The sequence below is a fragment of the Mizuhopecten yessoensis genome, unplaced genomic scaffold (assembly GCF_002113885.1).
Source record: "Mizuhopecten yessoensis strain PY_sf001 unplaced genomic scaffold, ASM211388v2 scaffold10911, whole genome shotgun sequence".
In the NCBI taxonomy this organism is placed as follows: Eukaryota; Metazoa; Mollusca; class Bivalvia; order Pectinida; family Pectinidae; genus Mizuhopecten; species Mizuhopecten yessoensis.
The window spans coordinates 821,189-840,706 of NW_018408783.1; the positions used below are offsets into that span (position 1 = coordinate 821,189).

General features: G+C 36.1%; 1 protein-coding gene across 1 annotated transcript in view; it reads left to right on the forward strand.

The window, feature by feature from the left end:
- LOC110463486 (5-hydroxytryptamine receptor-like) overlaps positions 1–19,518 on the forward strand; it is an 82,196-nt gene that overhangs the window by 19,143 nt on the left and 43,535 nt on the right. The window contains exon 2 of the mRNA XM_021518105.1: positions 14,588–14,645. The gene's annotated coding sequence lies outside the window, so the exon portion shown is untranslated. The remainder of the gene's footprint in view (positions 1–14,587; positions 14,646–19,518) is intronic.

A 19,518-nucleotide genomic window follows, 5' to 3' on the forward strand; every position in this document is an offset into this window, starting at 1 on the left:
TTTCTACTAGGTCAGTCTTATCAAACTATCATAAATAGTACTGACTTAAGTACTTACTCCAGTTCTTCGGAGCATGTCTTAATTGACAACTTTACCTAAACATAAATGAGCTACACGTGGAGCCTACCATTACAGTACGTTCACATTATCAGACAGAAAGACCTCGCCTAGAGGTTTTGTTATCAAGTAACAAGGAGACACCAACTCGCCTTGATCTGCCACTGCTCGAGTTAGCAAAAACTGGCCAAATGCAATACACCCCCGCAACTAAGTCAGTACGTCATCTTAAATAGCTATATCAGTGGACAGCGAAAACTGTTTATTTCTTGTTTGCTTTACTGCCAAGCAATTATATTGCTTATTAGTTCCAAATATATTTGCCAAAAATCACCCTAGAGTTTTCATAGACAATGCTTTATCTTATCAAATTGGCACTTAGTCCTATCAATTGTTTCCTTAATATGATTCCAGGTCACCATGCTTCCTTCCCTTCAAAACGTTACAATTACTCAGGCGCATTCAATATACAATGTATAACACAGAGTGCATGTTATTGTGATAAACTATACTGACTGTCCGGATAATTGTAACAGTGTCTAGTGTCGATGCACTGTACACACAAACGCATGTGAAATATGATGCTGCAAAGTTGTATTTCCTTCCGTATGGCAGCAATAAGTCGTTATTCCTTGTTGAAGATGACCCTACAGCCGATGAAATGTGCCTGGGGAACAGTTTTCAAAGTGGTATTTTTTCAATCTTACGCCAGATTGCAGCAGTCATAATATTATATTGCAAGTTACGGCTTGTTTACAGTCCGGACAAATAACAGAACCACTTTATTTATTTACATTCATATATCGGTCTGTTGGTGACGTACATAGCATGACCTTCAGCTTGACATTCACTTTGAAGATGGCAAACATGTTCAGGCTGTCAGCAAGAGATATGATGACATATGAGCTAAACACTGTTTGGAGAGTATTATACGGGAAGTATATATTCAATAATGGTTAATAAAAACGATAGTTCAGTGCCCTATACAAGAATTAAACTAGCCCAGGGCACTGTGTTGACCAGAGAATGGCCAATAAATACGCAGGACATTTTCTGGATAATATTTACAAATTCCCTTCATAATGAGGAATGCTTACCTCACAGTAGTTCAAATGTGACCAGGGTAATACTGAAAAGTGGCATGTGCGGTGCATATTACTCTAACCTGTTTGGAGGTACCTGATACACTGTATCTAATACCCTTACCTTTTTGGAGGTACCTGATACACTGTATCTAATACCCTCACCTGTTTGGGGGTACCTGATATACTGTATATAATACCCTTACCTGTTTGGAGGTACCTGCTACACTGTTTATAATACCCTTACCTGTTTGGGGGTACCTGATACACTGTATCTAATACCCTCACCTGTTTGGGGGTACCTGATACACTGTATATAATACCCTTACCTGTTTGGAGGTACCTGCTACACTGTTTATAATACCCTTACCTGTTTGGGGGTACCTGATACACTGTATCTAATATCCTTTCCTGTTTGGAGGTACCTGATACACTGTATATAACACCCTTACCTGTTTGGAGGTACCTGATACACTGTTTATAATACCCTTACCTGTTTGGAGGTACCTGATACACTGTATCTACTACCCTTACCTGTCTGGGGGTACCTGATACACTGTATCTAATATCCTTACCTGTTTGGAGGTACCTGATACACTGTTTATAATACCCTTACCTGTTTGGAGGTACCTGATACACTGTATCTAATACCCTTACCTGTTTGGGGGTACCTGTTACACTGTATCTAATACCCTTACCTGTTTGAGGGTACCTGATACACTGTATCTAATACCCTTACCTGTTTGGGGGTACCTGCTACACTGTATCTAATACCCTTACCTGTTAGGAGAAACCCTTACCTGTTTGCAGGTACCTGATACACTGTATCTAATACCCTTACCTGTTTGGGGGTACCTGTGCTAATATAAGTGTGTAGGATTGTACATATGTAATTATGCTGCATAAATGTATTAGCCAAATAATGCTGTCAGGATGTGGGTACCAGATAATGCTGTCAGGATGTGGGTATCAGATAATGCTGTCAGGATGTGGGTACCAGATAATGCTGTCAGGATGTGGGTATCAGATAATGCTGTCAGGATGTGGGTATCAGATAATGAAGTTAGGATGTAGGTACCAAGTTATACTCTTATGATTTAAGGATGTTTTCTATTGATTGTCAAATGAATATTATTTAACAAGAGATGATTATGATAGAAGCAATTTGCAAAAATCGATCACGATACTTTAATTAGACAACTCGTGCGTTCTTGTCATGACCATATAGCCACTAGATGTCATTCCAACTATTATTTACCTGTAAGAGAATCATCGTCTAGTCCATAAGTCAATCGAGTGAATTGAGAACCTACTGATGTCTGGAAATGTCGGTAAGATCACGCAATGCTCCGAGATTATATGGACTACAAAAAACATCTGGGTCAATGCCGTGTTTGTCTTCTTACCTGAGTTGATCATTAATTGATGTCGAGTTGTAGGTACACCTACCGGTACCTGTCTCATCCTGGCGTCAGGGGAGACGATTTTCAGCGCTAGACAACAGATAGCAGGTACTGCACACACGCCAGTCTAGAAAGTGCCAGCTCACAAACTTGTGATTTTACATCTTTATATATATACCACACAAACTCGTGATTTTACATCTTTAGATCTATAAACCACACAAACTCGTGATTTTACATTATACTTACATTATATCTATACACCACGCAAACTCGTGATTTTACATCTATATATATACACCACACAAACTCGGGATTTTACATCTATATATACACCACACAAACTCGTGATTTTACATCTATCTATATACACCACACAAACTCGTGATTTTACATCTATATATACACCACACAAACTCGTGATTTTACATCTATATATACACCACACAAACTCGTGATTTTACATCTATATATATACACCACACAAACTCGTGATTTTACATCTATATATACACCACACAAACTCGTGATTTTACATTATATTTACATTATATCTATACACCACGCAAACTCGTGATTTTACATTTATATACATTTGTATCTATACTTTGATGAAGACGATAGAGATAAAACAGTCTGTATACATATATACTGTGTGAAGTAATGGAACTGTCACCTACGCCAATCAACCGTTACTTAGTGGTAGCTGGGAGATAAAATGACAAGCAGTTTGGTGACGATACGTTTTGGAGATATTAAGAATAATGCATGTTTCTAAATAAACGCTGTTCTCACGGGGATACGATTCCTTGGTCATTACACACGGACATCGAAACGGACTGTTAAACGGATAAAGACGTGTTATTTGTAAGAATGGTCACGTTCCGAGGTGTTATGAAAGTGGATATCACCAAATCTCAACAAGTTTACTCTCAGGGGATATATGAGAAAGTCACACCCAGTAAGTATTTTAACACTTTTGATTCCTGCCAGTGAGATAAACTAAGTAATAAAGAGATAAAAAGCATTGATTACAAGCATTTCAGTGATTCCGAAGTTGCAAAGTATCATGGGACATTCTATTTGAAATAGGAAATGCAGTGGAGCCATTTTACTTGACGGAAGGAATTTGTAAGTGATAATTTGACAAGAATTGTTTTACAATCTTTGTATATATTAAAGACTAAAATATAACACTATACCACTTGACTGTATAATACATTTGTGCCACAAGTTTGGAAGGTTTTTGGGTTTTAAATAGTCCACGGTACTTATCTAATATAAAAATTCTCAATATGACATAACCTAGATACTGTTTAATATAATTTCAGCAATATTCCTAAACTCACATCCGTTCCAGTAGTCACGTGATATTCATTTCCTTTCATCTGCAGTATCGGTTAGATAATTTACATAATTTTTTTCTTGAAAAGTTGCTGATGTATGAACATAGTTAGATTACTATCGTGAATAAAATCTGTCAGTTTCGTCACGTCCTTGGCTATCTAGTAATATCAAGGGTTTGCAATTGATTTTAATATTGAAAAGCTGCATATCTTGCGTCAAAAACGACGCAGTAGAATAATTGTATTGACTTCAATATTTATTTTTGGTTTGCAACTGGATTTTTGCCATTCATATTGCATAACCGTCACTCAATGATGCTTCATTTACCATTCATTAACAAAAGCTGCCATGTCCTTACGGATATTAACATGAATACGATATAACATCAGCTGTAATTAATTGATGTGGATCCTGATGTGTTAGCTTCAATTTTTACAAAACATTTTAAATAGAAAATATCATTTAAAAGATAAGCCCAAAGTGCAACTGAACAAATTTGTTAAAGATGTAATGTTTGATTGTAACAAAGTCGGTTTTTGTGACGATGAGGCTAAACTAGTCCCATTAGATGATGCTAAACTAGTCCCATTAGATGATGCTAAACTAGTCCCATTAGATGATGCTAAACTAGTCCCATTAGATGATGCTAAACTAGTCCCATTAGATGATGCTAAACTAGTCCCATTAGATGATGCTAAACTAGTCCCATTAGATGATGCTAAACTAGTCCCATTAGATGATGCTAAACTAGTCCCATTAGATGATGCTAAACTAGTCCCATTAGATGATGCTAAACTAGTCCCATTAGATGATGCTAAACTAGTCCCATTAGATGATGCTAAACTAGTCCCATTAGATGATGCTAAACTAGTCCCATTAGATGATGCTAAACTAGTCCCATTAGATGATGCTAAACTAGTCCCATTAGATGATGCTAAACTAGTCCCATTAGATGATGCTAAACTAGTCCCATTAGATGATGCTAAACTAGTCCCATTAGATGATGCTAAACTAGTCCCATTAGATGATGCTAAACTAGTCCCATTAGATGATGCTAAACTAGTCCCATTAGATGATGCTAAACTAGTCCCATTAGATGATGCTAAACTAGTCCCATTAGATGATGCTAAACTAGTCCCATTAGATGATGCTAAACTAGTCCCATTAGATGATGCTAAACTAGTCCCATTAGATGATGCTAAACTAGTCCCATTAGATGATGCTAAACTAGTCCCATTAGATGATGCTAAACTAGTCCCATTAGATGATGCTAAACTAGTCCCATTAGATGATGCTAAACTAGTCCCATTAGATGATGCTAAACTAGTCCCATTAGATGATGCTAAACTAGTCCCATTAGATGATGCTAAACTAGTCCCATTAGATGATGCTAAACTAGTCCCATTAGATGATGCTAAACTAGTCCCATTAGATGATGCTAAACTAGTCCCATTAGATGATGCTAAACTAGTCCCATTAGATGATGCTAAACTAGTCCCATTAGATGATGCTAAACTAGTCCCATTAGATGATGCTAAACTAGTCCCATTAGATGATGCTAAACTAGTCCCATTAGATGATGCTAAACTAGTCCCATTAGATGATGCTAAACTAGTCCCATTAGATGATGCTAAACTAGTCCCATTAGATGATGATAAACTAGTCCCATTAGATGATGCTAAACTAGTCCCATTAGACGATGCTAAACTAGTCCCAATAGATGATGCTAACTAGTCCCAATATATGATGCTAACTAGTCCCATTAGATGATGCTAAACTAGTCCCATTAGATGATGCTAAACTAGTCCCATTAGACGATGCTAAACTAATTCCATTAGATGAGGCTAAACTAGTCCCATTAGATGATGCTAAACTAGTCCCATTAGACGATGCTAAACTAGTCCCATTAGATGATGATAAACTAGTCCCATTAGATGATGCTAAACTAGTCCCATTAGATGATACTAAACTAGTCCCATTTGATGATGCTAAACTAATCCCATTAGATGAGGCTAAACTAGTCCCATTAGATGATGCTAAACTAGTCCCAATAAATGATGCTAACTAGTCCCATTAAATGATGCTAAAAACACAATTATCATTAGACCATGATTATATATGTAACAGAATTGTTTCATATGATAATTTATTTAGCTAAATAATTTTATGTGATAATTATTATAACATGAATGTTTGTTTCATGGGAAGATTATTATTACATTGTTGTTTATATGGCCATGCTTATAACATTGTTGGTTATATAGCGATGATAATAACATTGTTGTTTATATGGCCATGATTATAAAATTGCTGTTTATATAGCGATGATTATAACATTGTTGTGTATATGGCCATGATTATAACATTGTTGTTTATATGGCCATGATTATAACATTGTTGTTTATATGGCGATGATAATAACATTGTTGTTTATATGGCCATGATTATAACATTGTTGTTTATATGGCGATGATTATAACATTGTTGGTTATATGGCGATGATTATAACATTGTTGTTTATATGGCCATGAATATAACGTTGTTGTTTATATGGCCATGATTATAACATTGTTGGTTATATGGCCATGATTATAACATTGTTGGTTATATTGCCATGATTATAACATTGTTGTTTACATGACCATGATTACAACATTGTCTTTATATGGCCATGCTTATAACATTGTTGTTTATATGGCCATGATTTTAACATTGTTGGTTATATGGCCATGATTATAACATTGTTGTTTATATGGCCACGATTATAACATTGTTGTTTATATGGCCATGATTATAACATTGTTGTTGATATGGTCATTATTATAAAATTGTTGTTTATATGGCCATGCTTATAACATTGTTGTTTACATGACCATGATGATAACATTGTTTATTATATGGCGATGATTATAACATTGTTGTTTATATGGCCATGATTATAACATTGTTGTTTACATGACCATGATTATAAAATTGTTGTGTATATGGCGATGATTATAACATTGTTGGTTATATGGCGATGATTATAACATTGTTGTTTATATGGCCATGATTATAACATTGTTGTTTATATGACCATGATTATAACATTGTCGTTATATGGCCATGCTTATAACATTGTTGTTTATATGGCCATGATTATAGCATTGTTGGTTATATGGCCATGATTATAACATTGTTGTTTATATGGCGATGATTATAACATTGTTGTTTACATGACCATGATTATAAAATTGTTGTTTATATGGTAATTATTATAACATTGTTGTTTATATGGCCATGGTTATAACATTGTTGGTGATATGGCCATGATTATAACATTGTTGTTTATATAGCGATGATTATAACATTGTTGTTTATATGACCATGATTATAACATTGTTGTTTATATGGCCATGATTATAACAGTGTTGTTTATATGGCCATGATTATAACATTGTTTCTTATATGGCCATGATTATAACATTGCTGGTGATATAGCCATGCTTATAACATTGCTGGTGATATAGCCATGCTTATAACATTGTTGTTTATATGGCCATGATTATAACATTGTTGTTTACATGACCATGATTATAACATTGTTTATTATATGGCGATGATTATAACATTGTTGTTTCTATGGCCATGTTTATAACATTGTTGTTTACATGACCATGATTATAAAATTGTTGGTTATATGGTGATGATTATAACATTGTTGGTTATATGGCGATGATAATAACATTGTTGTTTACATGGCCATGCTTATGACATTGTTTATTATATGGCGATAGTTATAAGAGATGTTTTTTGGGTTGACCAGTTTTCTGATTATTTTTTGGGGTGTTTAACTGATATTTTTTGGGGTGACCAGTTTACTGATATTTTTTGGGGTGACCAGTTTACTGATTATTTTTTGGGTTGTTTAACTGATATTTTTTAGGCTGACCAGTTTAACTGATATTTTTTGGGGTGACCAGTTTAACATAGCTGGATTGACTATGTGTAACATCTACTGAAGTTCATCATACCAATGGTATGGGTACTGTAACAGGAGATGGAGAAATGCACGACAAGACCGGGGTTCGAACCCGGTATCCTCCAACCTCCAAACGGACGCTCTACCAATTGAGCTACCTGGTTGCTGACGATCGACCAAGTCCAGTTTTGCTACAGTTTATGAAGATAAAAACTCATATTCACACATTAATTTAATATCTTCATTTAATGATTTTCTTACACATTCGGGGTTAAGCTAGTTTTGTCTGTTCGTTAATTAACAGGTCCGTTGTGTTTAAATATGTGCCTGATTCGGAGTTCAAATCAATATCTTCTGGGCATAGCTGTGCTTACTTACATACAAATCTTCGAAATGACTTGTCTCTCGCTGAAGTACTTACCGGTAAATACATACATGTATTCCTTGTCTATCACAGAGGTACCAACTGGTAGAAACATACTTCATAATTTAAATTGGATCTGCTTATCAACTAATGGGATTTTACGCACTTCAATGAGTTCAGCCAACGATAAAGATTCCGAATGGCGTTACTAGATGACCCCGGCACGCCAGGACAGGGAGCAAGAGTAGCGTGCAACCGGCAACCGCACAGATATACAGTTAATGTAGAATGGTATGGTGTGTGTATATGTGTTATATTTATGTCTTCTGAAAGTTATATCCAAACAAAATATACAAACTATGCATACACAGTAAGCCTAAGATATACCATGTGTGAAATCACATATGTTATATAAACAATCTATTGTTCTGCCTTAGGCACCAAACACAAAAGTCCCGAAACTCACTATGTTTATATTGGGGTAACGACAAGAAAGAACAATGCAATGCCTACAACATACGCCTAGGTGAAGCAACAGTGATTAGTAAGGAAGATGAGGGGAAATCATAAAAAGGTCCGTTTGGCCTAAAGCGACAGGTGTATTGCAGTAGTTCATACAATACGTACAAGCAGTAAGAGCTGCTGCTGGACACGTTATGTAATGGGTCTACAATAGGCATTCGTTTAATTGTCTTGGGAATATATAAACACCTCCAAAATACTTAACATGTCCCGTTACCATATATTTTGAGTAAATATTGCACCTGTTTAGTATTACGTGTTATATCACGCTGACACCATCCTTCAGTATTGCGTATTGGTCTCACGTTGGCCCCACGTTTGTCCTATGTGATATACGGTAATCGCATTAATTTAACAATAGGTTTCGTCGGAAACATATTGTTTTTCAATCGTATGGATTTCTCTTGCGTTAATCAACTGCATGGCTTACTATGAATGCAGGAAGAATGGAAGGTTCATATGTATTATGTAAAGAAAGGTAATTTATATTAATTTATATTTCCCCTACACTATACATGTAATATCTATATCGGCGTACACATTAGCGTCAGCACTATACTTAAATAAGTCTACCCACTCTATATGGAGCTAAGGCTATAGGTCGGATAATGCGTGGCAAGTGAGTACAGTAGTTATCGATCCGATACCGGTAGTTAGGATCCGGAAAATACGTCGACGACAAATTGCAAATGGGAATAAAAGTCCTTATCAGCTTAAATTTGCTTTCTACCTCGTCATAAAATAGCCATTCGTGTATCCCTTTCGTGGTTCAATATTCATTTCGAGATGAGTAACCAGATAAAGGAACGGAAGTCTAACTACGCGACTATGATAACGATGAACTATATGCCTTACGTCCGATTTTATATTGAATTCTTCTCTTAATATTGATGGAGGCCGTTCATTTTCTTTGTCAGCAGAAAAAAGGGCAAGCGATTACTGTTATTTTCTGTTATCAATTAAACATCTGTTTTCGATGAAACCGTTACAAACCGGTGTTCTGTGTGTCATAAAGAGACAAGACAACATAAACGATTGGTGACAAACAAAATGAAGACAAAATACACAGAAAAACTTCAATAGTCAATTCCAAATAAAACGTTCTTTTTGTAAAAATGTTAAAATGATAGAGCTTCCTTATAATACAATGCTGTATCTAAGTTTGATTGTAGCACCATTTAATATTTCAGCTTGTTTGTATCCCAGTGTTGTACATGTATTTAGGTTTGTCTGTAATTCATGTACAATGCTATGAATAAGCTTGTTAATTGTACATTGTTACATCACAAATTGTTTCAAATACCCAATGCATCAGATAGTTTGTAATACCGTGTTGCATTTAGGCTAGTATTACACATATCAGTTTTTTCTAGTACATTGTTATATGAGGGTTGTTTGTAGAGAACTATATGGTTAACTATGTTTGAAGTACAATATTACAAGTATTGTATGATGGATACTATATTACAAGTACAATGTATGATGGGTACTATATTACATGTACAGTGTATGATGGATACTATATTACAAGTACAATGTATGATGGATACTATATTACAAGTACAATGTATGATGGATACTATATTACAAGTACAATGTATGATGGATACTATATTACAAGTACAATGTATGATGGATACTATATTACAAGTACAATGTATGATGGATACTATATTACAAGTACAATGTATGATGGATACTATATTACAAGTACAATGTATGATGGATACTATATTACAAGTACAATGTATGATGGATACTATATTACAAGTACAATGTATGATGGATACTATATTACAAGTACAATGTATGATGGATACTATATTACAAGTACAATGTATGATGGATACTATATTACAAGTACAATGTATGATGGATACTATATTACAAGTACAATGTATGATGGATACTATATTACAAGTACAATGTATGATGGATACTATATTACAAGTACAATGTATGATGGATACTATATTACAAGTACAATGTATGATGGATACTATATTACAAGTACAATGTATGATGGATACTATATTACAAGTACAATGTATGATGGATACTATATTACAAGTACAATGTATGATGGATACTATATTACAAGTACAATGTATGATGGATACTATATTACAAGTACAATGTATGATGGATACTATATTACAAGTACAATGTATGATGGATACTTTATTACAAGTACAGTGTTTGATGGAAACTATATTACAAGTACAGTGTATGATGGAAACTATATTACAAGTACAATGTATGATGGATACTATATTACAAGTACAGTGTATAATGGAAACTATATTACAAGTACAGTGTATGATGGAAACTATATTACAAGTACAATGTATGATGAAGTACAATGTTACAAGTACAATGTATGATGGATGCTGTATTACGTCTATGCTAGTATAAGTACAACGGTATATTTAAGCTCATATGTATCTATAGTACAGTATTAATTTAACATCTGGTTATTATACTTGTGCAATATTACAGCTTATATCTAATCCTAATATTGTTGTTCATCGCTAAATTTAATTTTGTTCGCACTATTATGTATAACATCGTTTATCAATGACAGATTGAGTGGGTTACAATGTACATCGATTGTTTAATGATTGCATTCTAACAGTAGAAGAGAGAAAAATATACTTCCCATTCCTGGGCATTGTCGTCACATCTATAAATATTCAATGACTGAACAGATAAGAAGACAAATATGCTTCCCAATCAAGAATAAACTGCTGTTGTTTTCTAAAAAGAACACGTTTTGTAACATTATCAGGCAAAATGCAAAAAACTAAATCTTCAAAAATACACGAGTAATAACTATCCACACAGACCAGAGATTCGACTTTCTTTTCGATCTCAATTTATCTTATCAACATCAGTAACATCCTGCATCATCAATAAGTGCGCTTTCCATTCCATAATCAAAATACAAGTATAAAAAGCATTGCACCCCAACGTTTTATCTTTTTAACTTTAACGAGGGCAGTAACAGTTCCTGTTAGATGGCCTTAGGACACTCTCACTTCCCCGTGATGTAAAAGTACAATCGTCAAGTCTTTAATGGTCGACATCAACATCAGTGTTAATAACAACTGCTAGGTTATCTTCCTAAACCCCCTAAATATCGTGAAGCACCATCAATCAACTGGAAAATTAATTTCACAATCCTGAGGGATGTTGTTGACAACACTCGGCTACAACATTTACAAAGAGAGGAGTACACAGGAGTTCCATTTCTTAGTCGGTTAAAACTATTAGGCATCATACGGACTCCTACATTTAGACTGGGCAAGATTATAAATGGCATAACAGTCTGTTTTACTAGACCTTACTGTCAATGCATATTTATTCAATATCAAGGACTACGTGAAGTGGTATCAGCCAACAATGTTACAAACAGTATCATCTTTGTCTGTAAATGCTATCACTGTATACCAGGATAACGTTCGCCTAGTCAAATATTTGCCCTTTACTGATGAAATATATGTTCACCCAGTGTAAATTTCGCCCTTTACATGTTATTACTATATAGGGGGTAAACTGTGTATGATTATTCGCTGTCATGATAAATTCGCCCTAATTGCGGAGGGCGCCAAAGGCGAAAATTAAACCACAGCGAAAAGTCCTGGGTATACAGTTAGTTAACCGGAATGGAAAGAGTTAGGTTTGTTATCCTGCTTATCACCATTCTATAGATTAATAATATATGTGTGCTCTATCTGATTTAGCTTACCTTGTATTTTTATTTGCCATATTGGGTTTCTATATTGCAAAAAAGCTCTCTCACAAAAAACAGTTGTATATTGTAATAACATTTAAAATAAAACCTCCAAACCTTGCACTCCTGTCATTATCTAAGATAAATTAGGAGAAAACCTTTGACTTCTCTGTATTTAAAACAATGCTTCTATTATTAAACTTAAATATCGTTTAATAAATTTAGTATATCGGCGACGTCTAGACATAGATATAAATTAGTCGATCTCAGATTTGTTGCTAGTTAGTGGAAGAATGTTTCGAACAGAGCGTTTGTAGTCCTCTCCACGTGCAACACGGCAAGTCTGTCTGTATCAGTAAAGCAGTTGCTAATGAGGCACACTCAAGTGTTTTACTTTCAAATATATATATAGTTGGTATTTTGTCTTTGAAAAGAAACTGGCAATCACAAGCAAATTGTATCTCATTCATCCATCAGATACTTTGATAACAGATATGTATTTTGTACTACCAACTCAGGCTTCGTGTCCTACAATCGTTTAGGATTTAGGGAAATCGCAACAATTTGTTTCTCAAACGCGTTTTTATATAATGTGACAGGGTGAATTTTACGCTGAGGTTTCTTACGGCATGGCATTTCATTGAGGTAACACTATAAAGTTTATCATATTCGCGTTTTAACAAGGAAGCAGATGCATCCAAAGACCACCTCCATCAAACACACATATTACACACATGGAAGCACGTCCTTAAATGACATTCCTTTTTATTTGACGGAAAAAATCATGCTTGGCGCGCCGCATGTGGTACCAGCAGGTTTTTACTTCCGGTTTTGTTCGTCGGAGTTCATTATGCCGTTGGTTTTGGTGGCTCCTCGGTATTTTGTCGTATTTAATGGGTATTTCTGCATTCACTTTATTCTTTATTTTCAATTTTCTGTGTAGACTTCTATCATAGAATATGAATGATGTCAAATCATCTGTTTCCCTTTTATATCAATTCTGCGATGTTGTAGATACATGAGAATACTAACTTCTGGTTTAACATTTAAATAGAAACTGAGTTGACCAAAATAACCACATCTAAGCTATCACAGTTACGTTTTCTTTTTTTCTTTTTGGTGACAAGAGGGTTGTCACTCAGGGTGACACATTACGTCCGAACGGTGTCCAGTTTGTCTGACTGTTCGTCTGAAACATCTTTAAAAGCAGCTGTATTTGTCTTTCCGCGACATTAAAAGTGTATAGACCACTCTGAGTACACGTCCTGAGCGTCTTTTTATTATCTTTATACGAGGGAAACCATATGATGTAATAACACCGTTCCATTCTGTCCGCTGTGACGATGTGATAAAAGGATGCCAATTTCGCATTCTGTCTCCTTTTGAAGATAATGCAAAATTAATGCTGAAAGTAGTACTACAAACGGAACTCAATTTGCCCTGTGGCATTTCAACCATTGCACATGTGATACTGCAGTTCAAACCAAAAGTGTTCTGAGTAACTTGGCTTGAAATTGCCTCTGTATAATTAATATGCCATCATCCGTTCATTCGTAGCGGTTAAGACAAAGTCTAATACATTTGGACTGACGAACGGACAACGATAAAATACCTCACGTCAAGAATGTAGCACATCAATTGACCATACAAAAGGTTTAATTTGTGTAATGGCAACCTTATCTGTACTCGTTCAGAGCCAGACAGTGATAGAAGTAAGTGACTTAACAAGATTATCGCTTTAAATGCAACATAGCAACACTGTTAGGTGTGGCGTCATTGTTCTAATATCCGCCATTGTCAGCCAAGTCTGCGATCCCTTAGCTACGCAACAGCTCCAACAACGGGCAATGTGACTGCAGAAGCCGTTAGATAATCACCAGATTAACGAGACACGTACAGATATCTTTCAGAAGGTGATAATGGTTGCTTCTCATCTTAAAGAATCACTGTTGGCGACACCAAATTTTGATAAAATATTACGATTATTTCTCTGATTATAACAAATTAGCAAGATCTTGATCCATGTTAGGATTCAGATCAAATCAAACTCATGACTACTCTTGCAACGTTCACAGGAAATATGTTTATTTGATTATGTTTTTATTTCTTTATCTGTAGGTAAAGAAAACTGACATAAGAAGGCTGAGAGAACAACACCTCTGGTTCCATTTCAGCGGTGAGTACTGTACTTTAGAAATTAGCCTGACGCAAAGGCCCAGAAGTACATTAAGGAAATCATGCGGGTGACATAATTCGACGATGAGAGATTGTTTAAAGTTAATTAAATGCTACGCTGTTTGAACCATTTATAAATCTAAAGAAAAAAAACAAGTTTACCACGTTCTTGACGAGAAAATAATTGCTACTAATTAGACTTAAATATGTTATTTTAATTGATAAAACCTACACAACACATAATGAAACTTGGAACGATACGAAATGATTTGGTTTTCACGACATCAAAGCGATAATCACTCAATAAAGGATCGTGCCTAAAACATTTCAGAACGGGAATATATCTAACTTTTTATTATTTTCGATTATCTTGCATGATAAGAGAAAATAGGCATTCAAGTACAGACCCTATATAATGCCATAACCAATAACGTTAAGCTATGAGTCCTACTTCTGAAATGGTTACCCGCGCCTACCACCTGGTTTCTCTTCTCGTCTTTGGATGTGATGAATTCGGAATGACCTTCCTGTTGTTTTGGTATCGCCTTTGTTCCTTTGGTTTTGGGATCTCTTCCGTTTGTGTTGTTTTCTTTCCTTTGGTTTTAGTGTCTTCTCCGCTTCTGATGGCTTTCTTTTGGTTTTAGTGTCTTCCCCGCTTCTGATGGCTTTCCTTTGGTCTTAGTGTCGTCCCCGCTTCTGATGGCTTTCCTTTGGTCTTAGTGTCGTCCCCGCCTCTGATGGCTTTCCTTTGGTTTTAGCGTCTTCCCCGCTTCTGATGGCTTTCTTTTGGTCTTAGTTTCGTCCCCGCTTCTGATGGCTTTCCTTTGGTTTTAGTGTCTTCTCCGCTTCTGATGGCTTTCTTTTGGTTTTAGTGTCTTCCCCGCTTCTGATGGCTTTCCTTTGGTCTTAGTGTCTTCTCCGCTTCTGATGGCTTTCTTTTGGTCTTAGTTTCGTCCCCGCTTCTGATGGCGTTCCTTTTTGTTTTGGTGTCTCCTCCATTCGTGTTATTGTCGGTTAGGTCCTAACCTAACATTTATAAAGGTCATGGTATCTTTCCCTCAGCCAAGATCTGACTTCAGTAATGACATTGAGGCCTTTTTTGACTTATTCGTTATGTACTGTGGTTTAGTTAGCTTATAAACAATTTTCTAAACTCCGAACCTATCCCAGTTAAAATGTGACCATTCACCACGCCGAACTATGGCAGAATACTTGGTGTTCAATCACCATCAATTTTGCAAAGAAAACAAAAAGGCTCAAAACTCTACAAAAGGCTAACCAATTGCAATTACCGTCTCAGGGATACCGTCATCAAATTACGAAACCGATCCGCTAAACCCAATAATAAACCTTGTTACAAATACATCTCACGCGAAGACTTACCTGAAAGGCAAAGCTATTATTTTAGAAACGGCACAATGACCACACTCAACTGTAACAAATGGCCATGTATAATATACTATTACGTAAACTAAACCACGGAGTACGTAATTAGGTAAGACGGTACACTACAGTTAATAAACAAGGTCAACACCTACCATTACAGACGGACACGTGGTCCAGGCACGTGATCACTAACACTTATAATAAAATGTTTGTTTGGGTTAAAGAGATTTAAACACGACCTGACTGCTGACCTTAAATAAGATAAGAGTACACACCGACCAAGACCATTACACATTAGACTAACTAAGCAGACACAATACACGGACTTCCAACTTAAAATAAACCGCATTACCAAATCGAATTAAACTAACATCCCAACCGGGCTATCAACACGAAATACAACTACAACAACGGATTCACTGACCTCGAAATAAGCCGACATTTAGACCCCGGCCACCAACATGAAATAAGCTGATACCAAGAGCACGACCCCGAACCTAAACGTATAATAAGCTGACTCTGTAGCTTCTGTCCAGCTCAACAACCCGAGTCGAGCTGACATTTGTTTACGATCAATTTCCTCGTGACGGATGGGCCCGCAAGCTCCACTCTCACGTCCTGTCATTCATAACCGAATTAGCATACGTCAATTCGAGATATTTTTGGTAAAACTGCTTCTCGAACTCGTCACAAAATTATTGTTTATCCTCCAAATGAATGCCCCACAGAGGTTTTTGGAATCCTCGTCGCGGTGATTATTGTTTACCAGAGTTCGGAACTCATTCCTAACTTAGCTTGAAAATTGTTGCCGATTGGGTCAGTTGCTGTCTTAAAATATCAACAATTTGATAATTTAATAAAATCCCGTTGTTCGCATTTTGCCTAGAACAGTGACCTGTACGCGTAAGAAAGGGGTTTTACGTTATAGGATTAGAGGTTTGCAAGTTTATTGCCTCCCACGGGTGATTGATAGTCCTTTTCCTTTCATTTGTATTCAAACTTAGATCTGGGGTTGTTAAAAGTGTCTTAATATATATATACAGATTCGTTCAGATTTTTAGTTTAAATTCACTTGACCTCACGTATTCAAGATGAATTATTTACTATGATTAGCCTTCTGTTACAAGCTAACCGATCGCGAGGGGATATGCATTTACAACAGCATATTTTATATAAGTAACTTCTGTTTATTGACGTATTTTGGATTATATTATTGTTTCATGGTGACTGTTTTGTATGTTATATGTAGTGATATGCAAAGTTTCATGTTCCTGTCTTGATCAAGGGGCGGATCGCCCTGGAAATTTGACAAATTTCTTTTTCTGCACTGTCGTTATTACTTCTTATTATATACCCATATATATCTCAAACAAATCTCAACAACGAGTCTTTGGTACTTTCTTCCGTCAAGGATATTTATACATATACGTATATGATATTACCTATATCACATTACCTAGACTTCCTACTTTAAATAAGGTGTCGACTTAGTGTGGCGTCATCGACGTTTATTTTTGTTTGTTTTTCAGCACTGTCATTATTACTTCTTTGACCATGCATCTGTTTAAGGTGGCTCAACACACCACGAAAAAATGGATAAAAAACATTGAAATTTAACTATTGTGTTTCCTATGATTACCCAATACCTATTGTGGACGTTAGCAACGTAACACACTCAGTGTTTCTTCGGTCCTTTGAAAACATTGGCGAAAACGAAATTAAAGTAAAGCGTTCAAGTGATTGAGTATGTTTTTGTATTTTTCAAAGCTGGAGAGTTATTTTTTACGGTGTATGGGCACATTTCGCTCGGAAATATTCGGTTCGCTGTACTTTTTTCGGAAGTACGTCATGAAAATGGCCGCTGATGACGATGTGTCGAGTAACCTTAAGTAACATGCATCCAGCAAATATTTATTTGTTCGGATCCAGTGCCAATATTGGATCATACTGTCGTTATTACTTATGAGACCTATATATGATATTATATATATTAAAAAAAAAGTTACATGTGTAACACCTGTTATTGGGGGATCATGCATCATTCGTTTAAAAGATATTTATGATACTTTAATGGAAATGTTTTCGTTGGGGCAATATGTAGGTCAGTGCGATTACTTTAAATCTTTTGACAGTACTTGGAGACAGGCATTAATTGGGTGACTTCGTTAGAGATTTACAGGATTAGACAGGATATTTTTACTGGCCTAAATATGATGTCCACGTCATTGGTAGGTTTCCGTCAATCATCCAATCAGTATAATACAGATACGACACATATGCCACTGGTTGATATATCTCGGGGATGAATTTTAAAATCTTTTCTTGTACACATCATATTGTATACAGTGGTCATTTTTTTAAAGTAATCAGCTTAAAGAAACATTTCGCGCTGTATAAATAACCTCTGATTTCATGTCAACTTTATCAGCGCAACCACAGCCACTCGCGAAGGTTACCGACACAGAATGAAATATTTCCTGAGGCATCAGGATTGTCACTGTGAAAATGTTGAAACCATGAATACTTTGGCTAAAACTTCCACTTTTGTATCATATTATAAGAGCTAACTCGATAACTTATTATGATGAAAAAATAACAACGCAATGTATTATATTTAAACAATAACTGGTTGTCTGGATGTAATTATTGTTGATATAATTACAAGTGGCCTCTGGTAAATCCCATAAAACCCGCCAGACAACCAGGTATTTTTTTATATTAACATATTTTTCTTTTTTAAGACATATTCATACAAAAACCATTTGCCCTGCCTCAAAATACATTTCAGGCGGCCATTTTGTTTGTTTACATATCCCTACACCTGAAACAGGCAGTTGTAATTATAGTCGAGCAGTTGTAATTATAGCCTATATAATTATACTTGCCCTCTAACACTGTTGTAATGGGACGGCGCGGGGGCAAATGTAAATATTAGTAAATGGTAGTCCACCTACAGGGCTTCACCTTTCCTAGGGGGACTGATAGTCCATCTACAGGGCTTCACCTTTCCTAGGGGGACTGATAGTCCACCTACAGGGCTTCACCTTTCCTAGGGGGACTGATAGTCCACCTACAGGGCTTCACCTTTCCTAGGGGGACTGATAGTCCACCTACAGGGCTTCACCTTTCCTAGGGGGACTGATAGTCCACCTACAGGGCTTCACCTTTCCTAGGGGGACTGATAGTCCACCTACAGGGCTTCACCTTTCCTAGGGGGACTGATAGTCCACCTACAGGGCTTCACCTTTCCTAGGGGGACTGATAGTCCACCTACAGGGCTTCACCTTTCCTAGGGGGACTGATAGTCCACCTACAGGGCTTCACCTTTCCTAGGGGGACTGATAGTCCACCTACAGGGCTTCACCTTTCCTAGGGGGACTGATAGTCCACCTACAGGGCTTCACCTTTCCTAGGGGGACTGATAGTCCACCTACAGGGCTTCACCTTTCCTAGGGGGACTGATAGTCCACCTACAGGGCTTCACCTTT